Genomic DNA, 15,878 nt, shown 5'->3' with positions numbered 1-15,878 from the left:
CCTCGAAGAATAGAGAAGGATACAAACGGCAGCACTCACCAATCCATACTGAGTCCCCCTTGAACAAAATTATTAAAGAAAAGAGAGCAAAGAAGGCGTGAAAGATAAAGACAAATCGGTTTAGAAGAAGAGGAATCCAGTCCTTCAAAAGAAAATTGTAGGTACTGGGAGGATTCTAGCTGCTACATTTGATGATACTACATCGGGGAGTGACATTGAAACCTGTGCGATGATCTGACGATGACACTGAAATTGGCAGGGAACTGTGTCTACTTTGTGCAGACTATGAAAAGGACGGCGAAATATGATACAGGTATCCAATCCGTGGACAATGAGCACACTCATATTGTCCAGCATGGGGTGAACCAGACTACTAGAACTGTCATTTATATATAAACACAATTGCGAACTAAGTATGGAACATTCACTTATTCATATTACGCCATGCCATTATTTTTGTGAAACTCTTATTCAAAATGGTTCAAATGGCTCTGAGCACTATGGGACTTAACATCTGTGGTCATCAGTCCCCTAGAACTCAGAACTAATTAAACCTAACTAACCTAAGGACATCACACACATCCATGCCCTAGGCAGGATTCGAACCTGCGACCGTAGCGGACACGCGGTTCCAAACTGAAGCGCCTAGAACCGCACGGCCACACCGGCCGGCGAAACTCTTATTCCTTACAGCCCATAATATGGAGTTTAACTATGATTCTGCATGCATTCATCGTGATTTAAGAGACGGTTTCCTCCATTGTAATGTTATATTTGTGTTTTTTCATGTTCGAAACTATGTGATATTATTCCTTAAACTGAATTCCTAAAGTTCTCTAACCGTTACTACACCCTGCTGTCGGTGTTGTCGGTCGAAGCATTATTTTCATTTGATTCACTTTGTACACCAGAGCTAATACATAATAGTGCAAAACGACACTGTTCCTGAGTTTATATATTTCAAATTAATATAAAGATACCATTTAATAAATAAGTACCCCAAGTTTTTGATATGATTTTGACTCCTCCTTAAGCGACCGCCATTTCGCCCATCTCCCGTAATATCATCAGCAGAAAATGGTGGTGCGGTGATTGCACACTGACTTGTATACCAGTAACACAAGCAGTTTGTTGTTGTAACACTTCTTTATTGATTACCCATACACATGAATTCATCAGCAGTAATAATCAATTAACAACATCTGCATATCAAGGCCCTATCCACAATTAGTATCTACAATATTAACCGTCACACTTGTGACAACGGCCCCTTTACGTACCGGTAACAACAACCAAAATGATATATGAAATAGATAACCAAATGTTTACAATGTCGGCTATCGCCTTTCTCATTCAGTTTTACACTTCTTGAAAAGGTAAAATTAATTTGATGCTATCTGACCTGAAGGGTACTATTAATTGTTCTGTTTGCACGTAGCATTCTACTACACTCAACGTCCGGAAGATTCTATACTTTATGCAAGCTTAAGACAAAACGTCAATCTGATGAACATGTGAAGGACGCGAGCAAACTTTAATCTATTACGATTTCACAAACACACGATCCAAAGGCTGAACGTATACTCAACTTTGGGCAGTAGGAAATCTTCTGCCTAAAACAATCCTCTCGGTGAATGGAACTGAGAAATCGCGCGTTAACTGGGTCCGGACGACCCTGAGTTCAAATCCTGACATTTCAGTCACACTGCAAGCTCGCGGGGCGAGGATTGGTCGCGTCGACCACTATACACGTTTCTGAAAACAGGAAAACATGAGCGGCAGACACACTGTAGTATACACAAGTTACACAAATACACTCCTGGAAATGGAAAAAAGAACACATTGACACCGGTGTGTCAGACCCACCATACTTGCTCCGGACACTGCGAGAGGGCTGTACAAGCAACGATCACACGCACGGCACAGTGGACTCACCAGGAACCGCGGTGTTGGCCGTCGAATGGCGCTAGCTGCGCAGCATTTGTGCACCGCCGCCGTCAGTGTCAGCCAGTTTGCCGTGGCATACGGAGCTCCATCGCAGTCTTTAACACTGGTAGCATGCCGCGACAGCGTGGACGTGAACCGTATGTGCAGTTGACGGACTTTGAGCGAGGGCGTATAATGGGCATGCGGCAGGCCGGGTGGACGTACCGCCGAATTGCTCAACACGTGGGGCGTGAGGTCTCCACAGTACATCGATGTTGTCGCCAGTGGTCGGCGGAAGGTGCACGTGCCCGTCGACCTGGGACCGGACCGCAGCGACGCACGGATGCACGCCAAGACCGTAGGATCCTACGCAGTGCCGTAGGGGACCGCACCGCCACTTCCCAGCAAATTAGGGACACTGTTGCTCCTGGGGTATCGGCGAGGACCATTCGCAACCATCTCCATGAAGCTGGGCTACGGTCCCGCACACCGTTAGGCCGTCTTCCGCTCACGCCCCAACATCGTGCAGCCCGCCTCCAGTGGTGTCGCGACAGGCGTGAATGGAGGGACGAATGGAGACGTGTCGTCTTCAGCGATGAGAGTCGCTTCTGCCTTGGTGCCAATGATGGTCGTATGCGTGTTTGGCTCCGTGCAGGTGAGCGCCACAATCAGGACAGCATACGACCGAGGCACACAGGGTCAACACCCGGCATCATGGTGTGGGGAGCGATCTCCTACACTGGCCGTACACAACTGGTGATCGTCGAGGGGACACTGAATACTGCACGGTACATCCAAACCGTCATCGAACCCATCGTTCTACCATTCCTAGACCGGCAAGGGAACTTGCTGTTCCAACAGGACAATGCACGTCCGCATGTATCCCGTGCCACCCAACGTGCTCTAGAAGGTGTAAGTCAACTACCCTGGCCAGCAAGATCTCCGGATCTGTCCCCCATTGAGCATGTTTGGGACTGGATGAAGCGTGGTCTCACGCGGTCTGCACGTCCAGCACGAACGCTGGTCCAACTGAGGCGCCAGGTGGAAATGGCATGGCAAGCCGTTCCACAGGACTACATCCAGCATCTCTACGATCGTCTCCATGGGAGAATAGCAGCCTGCATTGCTGCGAAAGGTGCCGACATTGTGCATGCTCTGTTGCCTGTGTCTATGTGCCTGTGGTTCTGTCAGTGTGATGATGTGATGTATCTGACCCCAGGAATGTGTCAATAAAGTTTCCCCTTCCTGGGACAATGAATTCACGGTGTTCTTATTTCAATCTCCAGGAGTGTATATATACACAGGGTGTTACAAAAAGGTACGGCCAAACTCTCAGGAAACATTCCTCACACACAAAGAAAGAAAAGATGTTATGTGGACATGTGTCCGGAAACGCTTAATTTCCATGTTAGAGCTCATTTTAGTTTCGTCAGTATGTACTGTACTTCCTCGATTCACCGCCAGTTGGCCCAATTGAAGGAAGGCAATGTTGCAATTGTGCAATCACGTCATCAACACAGATTTTCTGTGAACGTTTGGGCAGGCATTGTTGGTGATGTCTTGATTGGGCCCCATGTTCTTCCACCTACGCTCAATGGAGCACGTTATCATGACTTCATATGGGATACTCTACCTGTGCTCCTAGAACATGTGCCTTTACAAGTACGACACAACATGTGGTTCATCCACAATGGAGCTCCTGCACATTTCAGTCGAAGTGTTCGTACGCTTCTCAACAACAGATTCGGTGACCGATGGATTGGTAGAGGAGGACCAATTCCATGGCCTCCACGCTCTTCTGACCTCAACCCTCTTGAATTTCATTTATGGGGGCATTTGAAAGCTCTTGTCTACGCAACCCCGGTACCAAATGTAGAGACTCTTCGTGCTCGTATTGTGGACGGCTGTGATACAATACGCCATTCTCCAGGGCTGCATCAGCGCATCAGGGATTCCATGCGACGGAGGGTGGGTGCATGTATCCTCGCTAACGGAGGACATTTTGAACATTTCCTGTAACAAAGTGTTTGAAGTCACTCTGGTACGTTCGGTTCCTGTGTGTTTCCATTCCATGATTAATGTGATTTGAAGAGAAGTAATAAAATGATCTGTAACATGGAAAGTAAGCGTTTCCGGACACATGTCCACATAACATATTTTCTTTCTTTGTGTGTGAGGAATGTTTCCTGAAAGTTTGGCCGTACCTTTTTGTAACACCCTGTATATGGAAAAGCAATACCTTAATATAAACATATTACAAGTTAACCAATGAACACAATTAAGGAGCTTAGTTTCCTTTGATCCAAAAAAGAAAAGTATCTAAATACTTAAAAATATGTGTCAGGCCACACCCAATGACTTAAGGTCCACCTTACAAGATAATCTGTCTTTGCTGAATGGCTGACACCACATAAATCAAACGTGCAGTACCCAACGTGGCAATCAACCTTCAGATAGGTATTTGAAATTGCAATAGGAAACTAATGTCACTTCAATAGGTCGCTAATGCAATAAGCACGGTCCCCATGGCCACAGACCAAAATACACACGGCCTTTATCCGACCATAAAACACAATGTGACCTATGTTTACCATGGCCACTTGCCTCCCATACACACAAGAAATTATTAAGAAACAACAACCACCACTAGTTCGTAAAACCAGAAAATTCTAAATATATAACTAAATTAAGAAATGACGTTCAAGTGAACCAGCTACCTTCAGCGTGCCACTAAGCACCAAATCAAATTTACAAATGCGAGGCGCTATTTCCAGCCACTTTAGTAACATAATTTCATGGCCTTTCCAGAACATAACTCGTCTCGCCACCAGTGAATTTTTTGGTGGCCACTAGCACGAGCAACTGCAATAGTCAACAGCCCTTACGTACACAATAATATTCACTATATATAGAAGGAGGAACCCACCATGAAAGCTTGGCGATTAATTTTCTTCGTCTTCGTGTGAAATTCACACGCCATCCATCCACATAGCTCTCGAGGTATTAGCAAATCCTGGTCGCCACTCCCCAGCCTGGTCAATACAACTTTAATACTTTCCGGCAGCGGCCCATGCTTCTTCGATGCTCCAACTCAGCTGGTCCTCAAGGCATACGGCAGTGCCACGTGACATGGTGTCGCCAGCTCCCTACAACGACCACTTAGAAAGCACGTCACGTCACAGACTGGCTCTGCTCATGCGCGGATCCACTCTCCTCGACTTGCACGCGCGCCACCATAAATAGACTGCCTCAAAGACGCAAAGAGGCGGCTAAGAAACGCCGGGACTGGCGACAGACACGCACCCGTTTAAATGCTACCCTACCTATAAACTCGTCCAAGTACTGGTCAGCCTTCCGTCGCCCCCTACTATCCTCTTCTCCATGATGATCACCCCTTCCCTGAAACCCTTAGTAAGGTCAATCACTTTGCCTCCTACCTTTCCGATGTCTTCTCCATCCCCGACGATCCCCAGTTCGATTACTCCCTCTTCCCGGATGTCCGCGATCGAACTGACACCTCTGTCCCTCCCCTCGCACCTGGTTTCCAGTACTTGGACAACATTGCACACACGGAACTTAATGCCCCTATCACTACACAGGATCTCATTGCTACACTCCGCACAAAACGCAAGCCGCTCCTGGTCACGATCGTGTCACCTACCGCCACCTTCGTGAAGCTCATGTCTCTTTCCTCTCCACCCTGGCCAGGTTCTACAATGTAGTCCTGTCCACTGGCTACTACCCCAACCTGTGGAAAACCTCCCGTATCCTGATGTTCCTTAAACCCGGTAAACCGCCGCCCGCCATCTCCTCCTACCGTCCCATCAGCCTTACCTCGGTTTTCAGCAAGGTCCTGGAATCCATCCTCACCCGACGCATCCACCAGCATCTCCGCCAGCACCGCCTCCTTCCCGTTACCCAGTGTGGCTTTCGGCCGTCCTGCTCTTCCGATGACCTTCTCCTCCACCTCACTCATCCCCTTCCCGTCGCTCCGCAATCTTCCTCTCCCTGGATCTCGAACGTGCCTATGACCGTGTATGGCATTCCGGTCTCCTCTTCAAGCTCCCATTAACTGCATCCATCTGATCGGCTCCTCTTCAAGCTCCCATTTACTACGTCCATCTGATCGGCTCCTTTCCCTCCCACCGTCCTTCCATAACACGGATTCCTACACCTTTTTTCCCTCCACCGGTGTGCCCCTTCCTGCAGCGTTCCCAACACCTTCTCCAATCCCATCTTGACTGGTTAACCGCTTGGTGCAACCAGTGGTTGCTCAAGGTCAATCCCTCCAAAGCCCAGGCGATCATTGTAGGCAAAACCACCCCTTCCTTCCGCCTCCTTGATTTCTATCTCACCATCTATGGCCGTCCTATCGCCCTCACCCCCACCCTTAAGTACCTTGGCGTCACCCTCGACCGTTGCCTCTCCTGGACCCCCCATCTCCGGACAGTCCAAGCCAAGGCACACTCCCGACTCCATCTCCTCAAGCTCCTTTCCAGACGTACGTGGGGTCTGGACCCCTCCACCATACTCCACACCTATAAATCCCTCATCCGCCCTATCCTCTGTTACGCCCATCCTGCCTGGATCTCCACCCCCCTACCGTTTACACATCCCTTCAGATCCTTAAACGCCATGCTCTCCACCTCGCCTATCGCATTCGTGTCCCCTCCCCCAGGCGGATCCTGTACGACCTCATTCCGTTGCCCCACCTCCTCCTTTTCCTTGAATGGATACGGATCCTGTATACCTCCCGAAAACTCGATCCTCCTCACCTGCTTGTCACCCCCATCCTCTCCCACCCCTGCCCGCTGCTGCGCCTGTATTCCCACGTCCCACCCGGTCCCCATCTCTCCACCCTCCTTACCCTCTCCAAAAGGTGGCTTCCGCCATTTCCCTCTCCCTGATGATGCCCTCCTCCCCTCCATCTACGCATCCTACCGATTTTGATCCTCCTTCCCTCTTCCTTTGGGCACCCTCCCTTCCTTCTCTCCCCCTTCCCTCCCTCCGCCATTTCTCCCCACTCCTCCCCCGGGCTTCCCCTCCCCTGTCCCTCTACTCCTCCTCCCATCTCCTCAGCCATTGGCATCTTTGTTCTCCCTCACCCTTCTGCCCCTCTTGGCAGGTCCCCGGACTTGCACACGCGACGTGGACATTCGCGCGCCGGAGATCATCGCTGTTATATCCTAGCCACAAAAATCGCCATCAGTGTCTCGTGTGTGCCGTCGTGTTTAGTGTTCAGTGTTCACCGTCGCACTCCATCGCTCACCTGTGCCATCGACATCTTCAGTGTTTGTCCGTCATGTCAACAGTTTGTAGTGTGGATTATCGTCGAGTGTGAATGGCTCTGTGTTTGTCTTTATATGTCTACTGTTTTATTACCCACCGTTATGTAACTTATGTGTATTCTTTCTGTTGTTTCTTTGTCTTTCTATGGCTGAAGAGCAGCGTAACATGCTGCTCACAGCCCGTCTGTTTGTACGGGTTTAAAAATAACAACAAAGAAAAAACAAAAGACGCAAAAAGAACAAGGCACAGGGACAACGACCAAAGATGAAAGTAAGAACCGATATCGCCTGACGCCTGAAACCCACCGTCTCAAATGGTATAACGGGAGTAGGATTCGTTATGAACGGGAACATAGGGCAGAGACTTCGTCTAGTGGGAACAGTTCAGTGATAGGGTTGTTGTCACCAGAATCGGCAGAAAAACCACACGACACTGTAGTTTAGGTACACTTCCCGACGTTTCAAGCGGAAGATGAAGAGACAGAGAAAGTATATGATCATATTAAACGGTTCATTCAGAAAGTAAGTGGAGATAAAAACCTAACAGTTATGGAGGACTGAAATGTAGCTGTAGGGAAGGGATTAGAAGAAATGGTTTCGGGAGTATTGGGCTTGATAGTAGGATCGAATGAGTGAATGCCGAGAAAGACTACTTGAGTTCTACAGTAAATTTCAGCTAGTATTAGCAAATACTCTGTTCAAGAATCACAAGAGGAGGAGGTATATTTGGAGAAGGCTGGGAGACGCTGGAAGGTACCAATTAGATTACATCATTGTCAAGCAGAGATTCCGAAATCAGATACTGAATTGTAAGGCGTAGCCAGGAGCTGATGCAGACTCAGATCAAAATTTAGTTATGACGAAGAGTAGTTGAAGTTTAACAGACTAGTCGGGAAGAATCACTTCGCAAAGGCAAAGAGTTCGGATACGGAAGTACTAAGGAATGAAGAGACACGCTTGAAGTTCTCTGAGGCCATAGATACTGCAATGACTAATACCTCAGTAGGAGTGGGCAGCCACAAAAGCTGAAAAGAATAACATAGGCACAATGAGATTACAGAGTGGGTAATGGAAGAAACACTTCTGTTGATCGACGAACGAGGGAAGCACAAAAATATTCAGGGGAATTCAGGAATACAGAAATACAGCTCACTTAGAAATGAAACAAATAGCACAAAAATATTCAGGGAAATTCAGGAATACAGAAATACAGCTCACTTAGAAATGAAACAGATAGTAAGTGCAGGGAAGCTAAGGCGAAGTGGATGTATGAAAAACGTAAAGAAATCGAAAAAGAAATGAATGTAGGAAGGATTGATTCAGCATACAGAGAACTTAAAACAACCTTGGGCGAAATTAAAGTCAAGGGCAGTAAATTAAGAGCGCAATGGAAATTCCACTGTTAAATGCAGAGGAGAGAGCGGACGACTAGCTTAACAGCTCTTGCATCCAAGATGCTGACAAGAATAATACACAGAAGAATGAAAAAGAAAATTAAGGATCTATTAGATGACGGTCAGTTTGGCTTTAGGAAAGGTAAAGGCACCAGAGAAGCAGCTCTGACGTTGCGCTTGATAATGGAAAGGCTGGAGAAAAATCGAGATACGTTCATAGAATTGGAAAAAGCGTTCAACGATTTAAAATGTGCAAGATATTCAAAATGTTGAGATAAATAGGAGTAAGCTAGAGAGAAAGACACGTAATATACAATATCTGCAAGAACCAAGAGGGAACAATAAAACTGGAAGACCAAGAACGAATTACTCGGATTTAAAAGGGTATAAGACAGGAATGTACTCTTTCGCCTCTGCTCTTCAGTCTGTACATCTAAGAAACAACAATGGAAATTAAGAAAAAAGGTTCAAGAGTGGTATCAAAACTCAGGGTGGAAGAGAATCAATGACAAAATTCGCTGATGACATTACAGTAAAAGTGAAGAACTACAGGATGTGTTGTTCGGAATAAACAGTTTGAGTACAGAATATGAATTTAGAGTAATTCTAAGAAATATGAGGGTAATGAGAAATAGCAGAAATGAGAACACCGAGAGACTTAACATAAAAATTGGGGATCACAGAATAAGACGAAGTTAAGGAATTCAGCTACCTAGGCAGCAAAATAGCCCATGATAGACAGGGCAAGGTGGACATAAACTGAAGTCTATCACTGGCAGGAAAGGGATCATGGCTATGAAAAATCAACTGGTTGCAAATATAGGGCTTAATTTGAGAAAGAAATTTCCGAGAATATAAGTCTGGAGCACAGGATTGTATGGTAGTGAAACGCGGACTGCCGGAAAACCGGAACAGAAGAGAGTGAAAGTATTAAAGATGTGGTGCTTTAGGCGAATAGGAGGATGAGGTAAGGAATGAGTAGATTCTCGGCAGAATTGGCGAAGAAATTACTATCTGGATAACACTAACAAGAGGAAGGGACAAGATGACAGGACATTTGTTAGGATATCAAAGAATAACGTCCATGGTAGCAGAGGGAGCTGCAGAAGGTAGAGGACGACAGAGACTGGGATACACCCAGCAAATAACTGAGGACGTTGGTTGCAACTGCTAGTCTGAGATGAAAAGGTTGGCACAGGAGTGGAATTCGTGGCGGGCCGCAGCCAATCAGCCAGAAGTCTCATTATTGCGAAAAGAGGTACGTGGCATTTCTGTGTCCTTCCGTGATCATTCAAAAGCTGACACTCTCCACGCTCGGTATGTAATCTACCAGGCCTAAACGTGAACACCATTAATGCACTCTGATGGTCATTCTACGCCTCACATAAAATTTCAACCGTAATCATTTTCATATCTGTGGATGTTGTGTACTGCTATGAATATTCATTGACATCCGGCCATGTGTTCTGGGTTCTTCACATTTCTTTTTTACTGTTTCTCCGTTTACTCTATAGAGAATCCGTGCGTAGATTTCGTCTGTTAGTTTCAAAGAACTTCCCAGACATGATTTCTGTTGCTCCCAGGCATGTTCCATACCTGATTGTCAGTCTGCTGTTCGAAATGACTTACAAAGGTTTTCATCGAGTATCTCACATTCACTATCGAATACGAGTGATCTACATTCTGAAGAAACATCTGCGTGTTTGGTGATAGTACCCAAATATAATAAATTAACGTTTACTCATTTTTCGTCTGAATTTTGACTCAAATGGAAAACCAGTTCTAAGCAAAGAAGGGAAAGTAGAAAGGTGGAAGGAATATATAGAGGGTCTATACAACGGCGAGGTACTTGAGGGTGATATTGTGGAAATGGAAGAGGATGGAAATGAAGATGAAATTCTAGATATGATACTGTGTGAAGAATTTGACACAGCACTGACAAACCAAAGTCGAAACAAGGCCATGGAAGTAAGGCCATGGAAGTAGACAATATTCCATTAGAACTACTGATAGCCTTGGGAGAACCAGCCATGACAAAACTCTACCATTTGGTGAGCAAGATGTTTGAGACAGGTGAAATACTGTCAGACTTCAAGAAGAATATATTAATTCCAATCCCAAACAAAGCGGGTGTTGACAAGTGTGAAAATAATCGAACTATCAGTTTAATAAGTCACAGCTGCAAAATATTAACACTTTACAGACGAATGGAAAAACTGGTAGAAGCCGACCTCGGGCAAGATCAGTTTGGATTCCGTAGAAATGGTGGAACACGTGACGCAATAGTGACCCTACGACTTATCTTAGGTTAAGGAAAGGCAAACCTACGTTTCTAGCATTTGTAGACTTAGAGAAAGCTTTTGGCAATGTTGACTGGAATACTCTCTTTCAAATTCTGAAGGTGGCAGGGGTAAAATACAGGGAGCGAAAGGCTATTTACAATTTGTACAGAAACCAGATGGCAGTTATAAGAGTCGAGGGGCATGAAGGGGAAGCAGTGGTTGGGAAGGGAGTGAGACAGGGTTGTAGCCTCTCCCCAATGTTATTCAACCTGTATATTGAGCAAGCAGTAAAGGAAACAAAAGAAAAATTCGGAGTAGGTATTAAAGTCCATGGAGAAGAAATAAAAACTTTGAGGTTCGCCGATCACATTGTAATTCTGTTAGAGACAGCAAGGACTTGGAAGATCAGTTGAACGGAATGGACAGTGTCTTGAAAGGAGGATATAAGATAAACATCAACGAAAGCAAAACGAGGATAATGGAATGTAGTCGACTTAAGTTGTCTGATGCTGAGGAGGTAGATTATGAAATGAGACACTTAAAGTAGTTGATGAGTTTTGCTTTTTGGGGAGCAAAATAACAGACGATGTCCGAAGTAGAGAGGATATAAACTTTAGACTGGCTATGGCAAGGAATGGATTTCTGAAGATGAGACATTTGTTGTCAGCAAGTCTTTTCTGAAAGTATTTGTATGGAGTGTAGCCATATATGGACGAGAAACATGGACGATAAATAGTTTAGACCAGAAGAGAATAGAAGCTTTCGAAATGTGGTGCTACAGAAGAATGCTGAAGATTAGATTGGTAGATCACATAACTAATGAGGAGGTATTGAATAGAATTGGGGAGAAGAGAAATTTGTGGTACAACTTGACTAGAAGAAGGGATCGGTTGGTAGGACATGTTCGGAGGCATCAAGGGGTCACCAATTTAGTATTATTTAGTACTGGAGGGCAGCGTGGAGGGTAAATATCGTATAGGGAGACCATGAGATGAATACACTAAACAGATTCAGAAGGATGTAGGTTGCAGTAGGTACTGGGAGATGAAGAAGCGTGCATAGGATAGAGTAGCATGGAGAGGTGAGATGAATACACTAAACAGATTCAGAAGGATGTAGGTTGCAGTAGGTACTGGGAGATGAAGAAGCGTGCATAGGATAGAGTAGCATGGAGAGGTGCATCAAACCAGTCTCTGGACTGAAGACTGCAACAACGCTTACTGAACGTAATGTAAAACTATTTGCCTGCATTCGACTTAATATCACATGAATATTAGTTTGCAGCACAGGAATAAATACACTCCTGGAAATGGAAAAAAGAACACATTGACACCGGTGTGTCAGACCCACCATACTTGCTCCGGACACTGCGAGAGGGCTGTACAAGCAATGATCACACGCACGGCACAGCGGACACACCAGGAACCGCGGTGTTGGCCGTCGAATGGCGCTAGCTGCGCAGCATTTGTGCACCGCCGCCGTCAGTGTCAGCCAGTTTGCCGTGGCATACGGAGATCCATCGCAGTCTTTAACACTGGTAGCATTCTGCGACAGCGTGGACGTGAACCGTATGTGCAGTTGACGGACTTTGAGCGAGGGCGTATAGTGGGCATGCGGGAGGCCGGGTGGACGTACCGCCGAATTGCTCAACACGTGGGGCGTGAGGTCTCCACAGTACATCGATGTCGCCAGTGGTCGACGGAAGGTGCACGTGCCCGTCGACCTGGGACCGGACCGCAGCGACGCACGGATGCACGCCAAGACCGTAGGATCCTACGCAGTGCCGTAGGGGACCGCACCGCCACTTCCCAGCAAATTAGGGACACTGTTGCTCCTGGGGTATCGGCGAGGACCATTCGCAACCGTCTCCATGAAGCTGGCTACGGTCCCGCACACCGTTAGGCCGTCTTCCGCTCACGCCCCAACATCGTGCAGCCCGCCTCCAGTGGTGTCGCGACAGGCGTGAATGGAGGGACGAATGGAGACGTGTCGTCTTCAGCGATGAGAGTCGCTTCTGCCTTGGTGCCAATGATGGTCGTATGCGTGTTTGGCGCCGTGCAGGTGAGCGCCACAATCAGGACTGCATACGACCGAGGCACACAGGGCCATCACCCGGCATCATGGTGTGGGGAGCGATCTCCTACACTGGCCGTACACCACTGGTGATCGTCGAGGGGACACTGAATAGTGCACGGTACATCCAAACCGTCATCGAACCCATCGTTCTACCATTCCTAGACCGGCAAGGGAACTTGCTGTTCCAACAGGACAATGCACGTCCGCATGTATCCCGTGCCACCCAACGTGCTCTAGAAGGTGTAAGTCAACTACCCTGGCCAGCAAGATCTCCGGATCTGTCCCCCATTGAGCATGTTTGGGACTGGATGAAGCGTGGTCTCACGCGGTCTGCACGTCCAGCACGAACGCTGGTCCAACTGAGGCGCCAGGTGGAAATGGCATGGCAAGCCGTTCCACAGGACTACATCCAGCATCTCTACGATCGTCTCCATGGGAGAATAGCAGCCTGCATTGCTGCGAAAGGTGGATATACACTGTACTAGTGCCGATATTGTGCATGCTCTGTTGCCTGTGTCTATGTGCCTGTGGTTCTGTCAGTGTGATCATGTGATGTATCTGACCCCAGGATTGTGTCAATAAAGTTTCCCCTTCCTGGGACAATGCATTCACGGTGTTCTTATTTCAATTTCCAGGAGTGTATATGCTCCTCCACTTATCCAAGTGAAGCTGCAACGCGTTGTTAACCGTCTCCCGCCCCCCCCTTAACCAACGTCCCCTTCTTAATTAACTGTTGGCAGTCACTGAAATGACGCTTCTCAAAAATTTAATTCCCTCCGCATAGTGTGATCGAAGTTAACAAAGAAAGCTACTAAAAATCATAAAAGTTTAACTCTTAATTTTCTTTTTTTTTAAAATATGTGGTAACTTCGACGATGTCAAACGCGAATGCATTCAGCAAATGTTATCCATGGACAAATGTTGATTGTACTGTTGCCCTGAATTAATACTTTGCACTAGACATACCTACTGATTCTAATAAATCGAACCCCGTATTTTAACATCGTACGAACAATGTAAATATTTTATGTCAACTATTTACTTTGTGCTTGCAGTCCATTTTTTGTAGACTAGAAATGATATTTTAATGAATTTTATGTTATGTTAATTTAATTATATAATTTCAATAATTGCAGTTAAGTTTAATACAAGAATGAGTTGCAAAAAGTCGGGAATAGGTTTAAAATATGGGGAACATGGGAAGAAATCAGGACGCATGTAAAACAATGCCTGGGTGTTGGGATTATTAAGGCTACGAAACGGTTTAAAAACTATCGTAAAAAAAAAAAAAAAAAACCTCCTATACATTGACAGACTTCATTCTCCTTCATTATCTTCTTTTGGGAGGAACATCAAAAGGACAATTAGCAAGTTTAAGTAGGACGAAAGAATGCAAAGAGACGTCATTTGACAGACTGTTCTCTCAGGCAAATGCTTGTAAAAACGTTGCAGAAATTCTTTGGCCTCAAGCGTTCGTGTTTTTCTGGCAAGAATCTGTCCGACGTTATTACCGCGGAATGCTGTTTCTTGGAGCATAAAGCGTTCATCATTACAGGGCTGGCAGCACATTATCTCATCATACAATTTTGCTCTTACAAAAAGGAGAGCACCTGTAAAAGGATGGTTATTAAAGGTCAGCAGCCGCACGGGTTTCTCTGTTGACCTCTGATTGAGACATGGCCGAAATCGTCGGAGTAGACATCCCGTCGACAGCAGGGCACTATAAAAATTTCAAGGATGAAATAAATGCGGCGTGACTCAAGTAACAATCTTGCTTTTCACAAGGGTGAGCGATCAACAAAAGTCTTATGTCATTACGGTTGGACTGCCTGTCACGAATACCAAAATACTGTCTTTGCAAGTGTTATTTATTTATAGCAGCCCATCCTGAGAATTTTTTTTTTTTACCGAACTGGGATTGGAACTCAGGTCTCTAACTTACTAAACAGATGCGTTGACCTTTTTTTTTTACATAATGGTGTAACAATAACAAATATAAACTGCTTTCAACAGTTTTTTTTATGTAAGACGGTGACCTTTATAAAATAAAATATTTCTGGGAAACGTAAATAAGTAGACTTTTCTTACATAATGGTGTAACAATAACAAACATAAACTGCTTCCAGCATTTTTTTAAATATATAAGACGATGACTTTTATAAAATAAAATATTTCTGGGAAACGAAGTGGACTTTCTTTTTACGTAATAGTGAAAAAATATCCTGCTTCTGTCAGTACAAAACAATAACGGACCACGTTCCTCTTTTGGGCGCGTACCTCGCTAATCCCGTTATACCTCGCGTTGGTGTCGGGTACGTCTTCACGTGTGGTGGTGGATCCTCTCCACTGTCCTGGTCCTTTCTTGTTCTGATACTTATAGGCAATAATTACATTCTCCTACCAGGGACACCCCATCTGGTTGGGGGATCAAGCAAGGCACTCCCTAAAAAATTAGCCTAATATGTTCGATATCTCGGGTGTCTCATAAGCTGCGAGTGATGCTCTTGTAGTAAGGCCCAAAAGTCGAGCACATTCTTACTGCCGTCTCGGAAAAGATAACGCACAGTCAAACCTCGAATCCAAGTCACTGCGTTTGTCTTTGTTCGGTGATAATATGTCCTATCTGGGAGAAGTAGTATCCGTGGTTCTATTGCTTGCAGCCCCACCAGAAGGAGGAAGGCGATCATTTTCTTGACCAAACACCATACGTCCGCCGAAGGCCCGCATATCAGGCATATCCAGCATGTCTATAACATTGCACTTCGGACACAGTGGCTCGTCAGACATATGAATGGTATGCAACCTGGAACGAGTCACGTATTTCCCATTTACCACCTGATACCACAGTGCGCGTGTTCCCGTATCAAGGAGTGGATGCTGCACTGTACGCCATACCACTGACCACGTAACAG

This window comes from Schistocerca americana, chromosome 5, assembly GCF_021461395.2.
Source record: "Schistocerca americana isolate TAMUIC-IGC-003095 chromosome 5, iqSchAmer2.1, whole genome shotgun sequence".
In the NCBI taxonomy this organism is placed as follows: Eukaryota; Metazoa; Arthropoda; class Insecta; order Orthoptera; family Acrididae; genus Schistocerca; species Schistocerca americana.
This window is presented reverse-complemented; position numbering follows the sequence as displayed.